The sequence below is a fragment of the Cynocephalus volans genome, chromosome 3, assembly GCF_027409185.1.
Source record: "Cynocephalus volans isolate mCynVol1 chromosome 3, mCynVol1.pri, whole genome shotgun sequence".
NCBI lineage: Eukaryota > Metazoa > Chordata > Mammalia > Dermoptera > Cynocephalidae > Cynocephalus > Cynocephalus volans.
In genome coordinates this window covers 39,930,383-39,938,695 of record NC_084462.1, presented here as the reverse complement: position 1 = coordinate 39,938,695, position 8,313 = coordinate 39,930,383, and positions in this window count along the sequence as shown.

Sequence of the window (8,313 nt, the reverse complement as noted above, 5' to 3'; positions counted from 1 at the left end):
ATACTACTCAGACATAAAAAGGAATGAAATTCTGCCATTCACAGCAACATGGATGAGCTTTGAGAAAGTTATGTTAAGTGAATAAGCCAGGCACAGAGAGGGAAATACTGCATGTCCTCATTCTTGAGTGGGAGCTGAGAAAGAAGGAAGGAAATAAAGAAAGGAAGGAAGGAAGGGAAGGAAGGAAGGTCACAATAATAAGTTGAACTTTTAGAAGGAGAGAACAGATCTATGGTTACTAGAGGTGAGAAAGGGGCAGGGGATGGAGTTAGGGAGAAATTGGGTAAGGGACACAGAGAATAATTGTGATTTGTTATAATGAATATGCTAAAAATATTGATTCTATCATCACATATTATACACAAATACGTGTCTTCCACACTGTGCCCTCAAAATATATACAATCAATTATGTTTCAATTAAAAAAAACAGTATTTTCTTTCATTAGTAGTTGCACTCAAAGTATAAGTAAGAGATACAGCTCTAAGTTTATGGAAGCAAGTATGTAAACTAATTATCCAGTGATTTGGGGGCAATATATGTGGCCCATGTGCAACATTTTAGATGAAAATGTCTTTCCTTGCTTGCGAGTGAAGCCTTCTTAGATTGTATTGACTATTTGAAACCATTCTAACCAAGATGCCTAAAGCCATATCGACAACTGTGGTGTTATCTGTTCCCCTTGCCTTGGTGACTGGCCCAGCAATTGGCACCTAAGACAAACAGTGACAGTCATTTCCCGATCTCTCCAGAAGCCATCAGGAAAGCTACTCCTTGTCCCACAGGGAATGACAGTTATCAGGAAGAACCATGCACAGTTCTAGCTTCCCAAGCCCATTTCTTTTGCCTTGTGCAGTGGACTTGTAGACCTTCTAAAGATGGAAGCTGACAGAGAGGAGACAAGAGGGCAAGAACAGGGTGTAGTCCTACAACATCACTGGATCCGCTCTGGACCTTTCTGCTTTATTAGCCAGTCCTTCCCTTCTTTACTCAAGTTAGTTTCATCTAAGTTTCTGTCATGCAAGAATGCAGATTATTACCACACACACACATTATCCATTATACTGCTAATTCATTAAACAAACAGTAGTCAGATTTCTAGTATGATTACAGAGCAGGGCTAGATGGAGGATGAAATGAAAAATAATACAGGTTTCATCCCTTTTTCTCAAAGAAGTTATCTTCTTGTTGGTGAGGCAAGAACTCTTTTGGGTTACACAAGATTCAAATAACAGGTCAGTTTAAACAAGGTGATCAGTCCCAGAATATGAACTTTCAAGAAATGGTCTTCTCTTCTGGGGGCTTAGGGTAATAATACCAGCTAGTTCCAGGGAATAGAATCGAAGGTCATTTTTCAGTTACTGGAGCCAGAAAATATCCAGTTAGGACTCAAATGCCCTCATTTTTCTGCAGAGGAAACTGAGGTCCAGGTTAGAAAATTATCCAGGGAAGGTCCAGTGTTAATTGTTGGCAGATCTGCAACTCACCTGCTGTCCTATTTCCAGTACAGTGTTGTACCACTCCACTCTGCTTTAAGTTGGTATTTTAGCTGTACAGATATAATTCAAGTATGCTGGTGTAGGTATATAGCTATATAAATGATAAAAATTGATGAACTTTTATATTTCAGATTAACACCATCATCATCGTTATTATCAAATAATTACTAAGTACAATATTATGCAAATTGAGCCTAATTCCTACATTATGATCATTCAGGGACACTAAATTGATGATGGTCATTGTATTTGTTTGCCAGAGCTGCCCTAATGAAGTATCATAGTCAGGGTGACTTAAAGAGCAGAAACTATTTTTCTCACAATTCTGGAGGCTAGAAGTCCAAGATCGAGGTGTCAGCAGGTTTGTTTTATTCTGAGGCCTCTCTCCTTGGCTTACAGATGTTCATCTTCTCCTGTCTTTTCTTCTTATGAGGACACCAGTCATATCGGATTAGAGCCTACACTAACGACCTTATTTTAACTTACTTCTTTAAAGGCCCTACCTCCAAATACAGTCGTGTTCTGAGGTCCTGCAGGTTAGAACTTCAACATGTGCATGTTGGGGGGACACAATTCAGCCGAAAACAGTCACTTAAAATTTTCAAAATAACAAAAAAAGAAACAAGAGAATATAGGTATCAACAGAAGAAAAGATTCCAAATTGAAGGGAAAAAGTAAAGGAGACATCATCTTGGGCCCGTATACTGCGGCACTTCTCACACTAAGGACTTCACCTCTGTGCACAGAAATTACCATCCTGCACCTGACCTAAACCCTTGAAGCAGTGCCCTGCTGCTCCTTCCCATCGGCCTCCAGCAGGCAAGAACTTGGCATCACTCACAGATGCCCAGGATCACAGGAGGACATAAGACGTGGCTGAAACCATCACATGCCCTTGCGGCACATTCACGTAGCTCACACCTCAACAGGCTATGGAATACAGGAGTCCCTTTATCTACTCTCACATGGTTTTGTTACTTTCAAGGGAATAGTAATGTACTTATCAATATAAATTAATTTTTATATAAGTATTAGCATAATATATTAACATATACAATTAGTATACATTAATCATATATTTGGGACTTTTATATTTTATTTTTAATTGACACATAATGGTGCAGATTTATGGGATACTTTGTGATATTTTGATACATGTACACAAGGTGTAATGATCAAATCAGGATAATTAGCATACCCATCACCTCGAACATTTTTCATTTCTTTGTGTTGGGAATTTTCAAAATCCTCTCTTCTAGCTAATTGAAAGTATACAATAAGTTGCTGCTGACCGTAGTCACCCTACAGTGCTACAGAGCACTAGATCTTATTTCTCCCATCTAGTTTTAATTTTGTATCCATTAACCAACCTCTCCCTATCCCCCCTCCCCCTCCCCTCACCAGACTCTAGTGACCATCACTCTACTCTCTACGTCTATGAGATTAACTTTCTTAGCTTCCACATGTGAGTGAGAACATGTGGTATTCTCTTTATGTGCCTGACTTATTTCACTTAACATAATGTCCTCCAAGTTCACCTGTGTTGTCACAAATGACAGGATTTTATACATACAATTAGTATACATTAATCATATACTTGGGTCTTTAAATACTGTATCTATGTCCTCAAATGTCACTCTGTTAACTAGTTACAGCATACGTTTGATGCTGGGCAAAGCACTTAGTTTTTCTAGCCTTTCTGAGCCTCAACTTCCATATTTTCAAAATGAGGACAATATCTACCTGTCTGTTAGGAAGACGAACAGTGGCAATAGTGAATGTGGCATGGAGTTGTTACCTATAAAATGCAAATCATGTAAAACAGTTTCCTACCCAGTGAGTGCTGGTGTAAGCACTGTGGTAACAGCAGGGCTACCTCGCTGCAGGTAAAAAATCATGGCTCTGTTTGTTACAAAGGGATCACTATAGGCGTGACTTGCAGGTAGCATACATAGAGACTCTATAAAGAAAAATTACAGTTCAGTTTAAATTGGGCGAACGATCTCATTCAGCTCCATGACTCACAGAACCAGTATAAATTCCCTTACATTTGATTAGCTGTTCACATGGAGGATTGCTGGCAACATGTACACCACAGTGAAGAAAGCAACCCCAGGTAGTTTTGTTTGGGAAATTAGAACCTTGAGATTGGCAGAGAATAAATGGAGATTGAAAGAATGCGTTAGCAGAAAATCTCAGTGAGAATTGGTGATTTCCTTGGCAGACCCCAAGGCAAGTGCTCACAGGCCTGTAGGTCTCCCTCTTCCCGGAGGATGTTTCAACAAAACATACTCCACGTCCAATTGCCACTGGTGATATCAATGATAAGAATTTCTAACAGAATAGAAATGAAGATAGAATTTAAGCTCAAAGGGATGTTAAAATGGAGATCACTGTAAAGCTAAGAGTGTGAGAGGTGCCCATCACTATATGAATTTATTACATTGTTATCAACAGCTACTCTATAGTCTAGGTCTGCACTGGGCAGTCACCGATGACACCGTTTCATGTGCTGCTTCTGGTCCTGACGTTGTAATACCCATGTTGGGAGGAGACATTTGAGCTCATAGAGGTTGCACGGTGTACAGGATGCCTCTTCTCTCCAGCAGCTGCCTCGAGTCTGAGTTTGAAGAAAGGGCCAGTGAATGCCTTGGGTCTAAATGGGAAGAAACCAGATGATCTGCCCTAATGGCTCTGTGTAGCAGATTTGATGAATGCTGACCAATTGCCTTGCCCCATAGAAGGGTCCCCCAGGCCCATAGGTTGAGTGACAAAGATATCCACAGGGCACCTTTTGGGTAGCAGGCACTGGGCTCAATTTCTGGTGGTGGAGACAGAGGGTGACTGCATATCCAATATTTGCTATGCTCAGTGGAAGGGAATTCCTGCAGGGCATGCAGTGGGATGATGAGCTGCCCTGGGGGTACCTGTTGGGGTGGCAGGTCACATGGAACCAGATCCCCAAGCAGAGCTATGAAAGGAGAGTGGCCATTTGACATTAGACAAGGAGGAAAAAGCCATATCAAGAGAGAATCAATAAGCATGAAACCTGCTGGATGAGCTTGGGAATAACAAAGTTGTTGAGAATTAACATGGTGTTGGGGGAGTGAACCTGCAATCCAATGCGGAGGGCAGCAAATGCCAGGTTGGGTCACACAGGCTTCTTCCTGCCAATGACAGAGAATGTTAGAGTGAGTTATGCAGACTTTAAATGAAACAAAATTTGCTGCAAGCTCTGCCCTCAGTGTTTACCTTTCATGGGTATTATAATTATTCAACTAAATATAATTAGTTTGTTAACTATTTTGTGTTTGAATAAAGTAATGACTCATTTAAATAAGCACTATTTAATATATTACACATAAATATATATTTTATTTGTAAACATTTATGAGGATACTTCAGAAAGTTTGTAGAAAAACAGTTCATGGAGACCATGGTATTATCTTTAAATTTTATTGTTCTATGAACTTTTTGAAGTACCCTCATATATAAACGTATATATACACACATTTGTAAGCATTCAAAAATAGATATGTTATAGTTCGTTTATAAAATATTTTCTGATATAGTCATAAAACAAAGAGGAAAAAAATATCATTCGCCAGTGACTTCTACACCCTAACCCTATTCACCTTCTGTGTTCTCTCCTTACTGGTGGAGTTGACTGCGAAGTCCGTTACCACTGTGTTTTGGAGAGAAGTAAGCAGGACCCTTCAACGCCACTTTTTGTGGCCAGAACAGGGTCAACAACATTTGGGAAACATTTCTGTTACATTGAATTGCACACTAAGTGCTAATTGTATTGCTTTGCTATCACCTGCCTCTCTCACCTACTGCAGATCCTGGGCACAGAGGCTGGAGCCAGGGTTGCTGTGGGTGGGCTGTGGGAAGGTTTCCAAGTGGGGGGCCCTGTGAGGGGCAGCCCTGCTGGAGTCTCCAGGACTTCTGAGCGCCACACTTGCCATTCTGCTAGTGAGAAAGACTTAAATCCTGTATGCTCCCAATGGTAAAACCCAAGGCCGAGTGTGAGCATAGTTTCCATTTCCATTCAAAATGTACATTTTTGCCCCCTGGATATGTTAAAACTCTGCCATGTGGAAGGTTCATGGTCTTGCCAAGCTCACTGCTTCCCCACACTGGATGACGCGGCCAGGTAGGCCAGTCATCTGGATGACACAGAACGTGGTAAGTAGGCAGTCAGCTCATTCCTAGTACGTCCGTCTAGGTCAACTAAACAGTAATGATGTCACAAAAGGAGGACTTTTGAGTGGTAGGTACACTGAGAATTGCTAACAGGCCTCAACGAAGATAAGGTTACAGATGTTTGTTTCCATAACTACACATCACTGCTTAAAAATGTTCTCCCAGTAGAGAACTTCACAAGTAGATTTATTTAGAGAAATCTTTTCTGTATGAATATATTTATGGAGAAATAAATCTCAAATGCAGCCTAGTGGAACTGTATTAGGAAAACAAAGCATTATGGAAAAGGAAAACCCAGGATGGTGAACAGGTTTTGGGTTTGGGCTTTGGGCTTCTCAGGTGCAAAAGGAAGAGCCAGTCCCTGTCTTTGGGTCATATCTGTCTGGAAGCAGCTTTCTCTCATTCTCTCGGTGAGATCTGAAGGAAGAAAAGAGATTTCATGCTGGTGGGACTGGGTAAGAGAGGGTTTCCCTCAGATGGGGCTGTGGGTATTCCTTATTGCAGTCAGTTCACTTCCATTTTAAACATCTCCAACACTACAGTGAAATAAACTCTCAATCATCACTACAGAGAATGAATGAATACATGCATTTATTTTGCACATGGTAATTGGCTGTGAAGCCTTCTGTGATCCTTTCATTAGGGTGATGATATCCAAAAATAGATGCCAAGTATGTTTATTGGAAATTAATAGATCCACCTGAGGTGTAAAAAACTCCTGTAAATGCAGCAGTGTGCAGAGATGTGTGTGTTTGCGCACTCCTGGGAAGTCAGGCTTAAAAATTAAAACAAAAGTTTAAAGAATGAGCAGAGACATTATAAGCTACACCCTGTTGGGGAGACACCTAGAGAATTGGTTCAGACAAGTTGCTACACAAATAGACAAAAATTTACAAGACAGAAACAGCAACCACCCCAGGGGAGATGGAATCAGAATCCAGAATTGCTACAGTATATTATCTACAACACCCAGTTTTCAACAAGAACTATGAGACTTGCAAAGAAGCAGGAAAGTTACCCATATACAGGAGAAAAAAGTAGTCAAAAAATACTATTTTCGATGAGGCCCAGATGTTGCACTTAGCAGACAAAGACATAAAGGAAATTGTTATAAATACGTTCAAAGAACTAAAGGAAACCTTTTAAAAATGGAAGGAAAAGCAGAGTATCATGACCATTCTCTCTCGTCAAACAGAGAACATCAACTCTCCCAACAGTATTTTGTAGTTTTCTCTTTAGCAGTCTTGCATGACTTTCATGTCTGATAATGACATAGCAACACTGGATTTCGTGGGGTTAGTGTTTGCATGGTATATTTTCATCTTTTCTTTGAACATATCTGTGTTCTATTTAAAATAGGTCTCTTGAAAATAGTATATTGATGGGTCAACTTTATCCTGTTTTATAATACCTGTCTTTTAAAATAAGTGTTTAACCCATTTACTTTTAATAGAATTATTGATACAGATGAGTTTATATATACCATCTTACCATTTGTTTACTGTTTGTGTTATCTAATGTTTTGTCCTTTGTTATTTAATCTCCTGACTTTTCTGGATTGGGTATATATTTTTTATTACTCTCTTTTATTAACTTTTTACCTATACCTCTGTATTGTTTAATGTTCCTTTTGAAATTACAACATGCATTTTTTTTAAAAAAGAAATTTTCTAGGGAAGTTTTAGGTTCAAAGTAAAATTGAGCAAAAAATACAGAAAGTATCCATCTAGACCTGTCCCCACATATGCACAACCTCCCCCATTATCAACTGTCTGGACCATACTGTTACAATTGATGACCCTACATGGACACATCATTATCACCCAAAGTCTGTAGATTACGTTAGGGTTCACTCTTGGTGCTGTACATTCTCTGCATTTCGGCAAATGAATAATGACATGTATCTACCATGTATGTTATAGTAACATACAGAATAGTTTCACTGCCCTAAAAATGCCTTGTGTCCTGTTTATTACAACATGCATTTTTATTAAAGATTTTATCTTGAGAAAATTCACATATAGTCTAATACTGAGATAGATTCACATATTTGTAGTAGATAATAGAGATACTGTGTACCTTTCACCCAGTTTCCCTCAAATATAACATCTTGCAAAACTATAGTATAATAATATCACAGCCCCCAAATTGACACTGATACAATCCACTGATCTTACTTTGATTTTTCAGGTTTGTATGTACTCATTCATGTGAGTTGAAGTATGTGTATCTGGTTCTGTACAATTCTATCACATGTGCAGGTTCATGTTTCCACCACTTCAATCAACATACAGAACAGTTCCATCCTCACAAGAATCCCTCATCTTGCCCTTTTATGACAATAGCAACTTCCCTCTCACACTGTCCTTCAGTTCCTAATCCTGGAAAAAACTAATCTAGTCTCCATCTCTATTTTTTTTTTCCTTTCAATAATATTACCTAAACAGAGTCATACAGCATGTAACTTTTGGGGATTGGCTTTTTTTCACTCACTATAAGTCTTTGGAGATTCATCCAAATTGTCATGTGTATCAACAGTTCCTGCCTTTTTTATTGCTGAGTAGTATTCCACAGGATGCATGTACCACACATTTTTAACCACTAACCT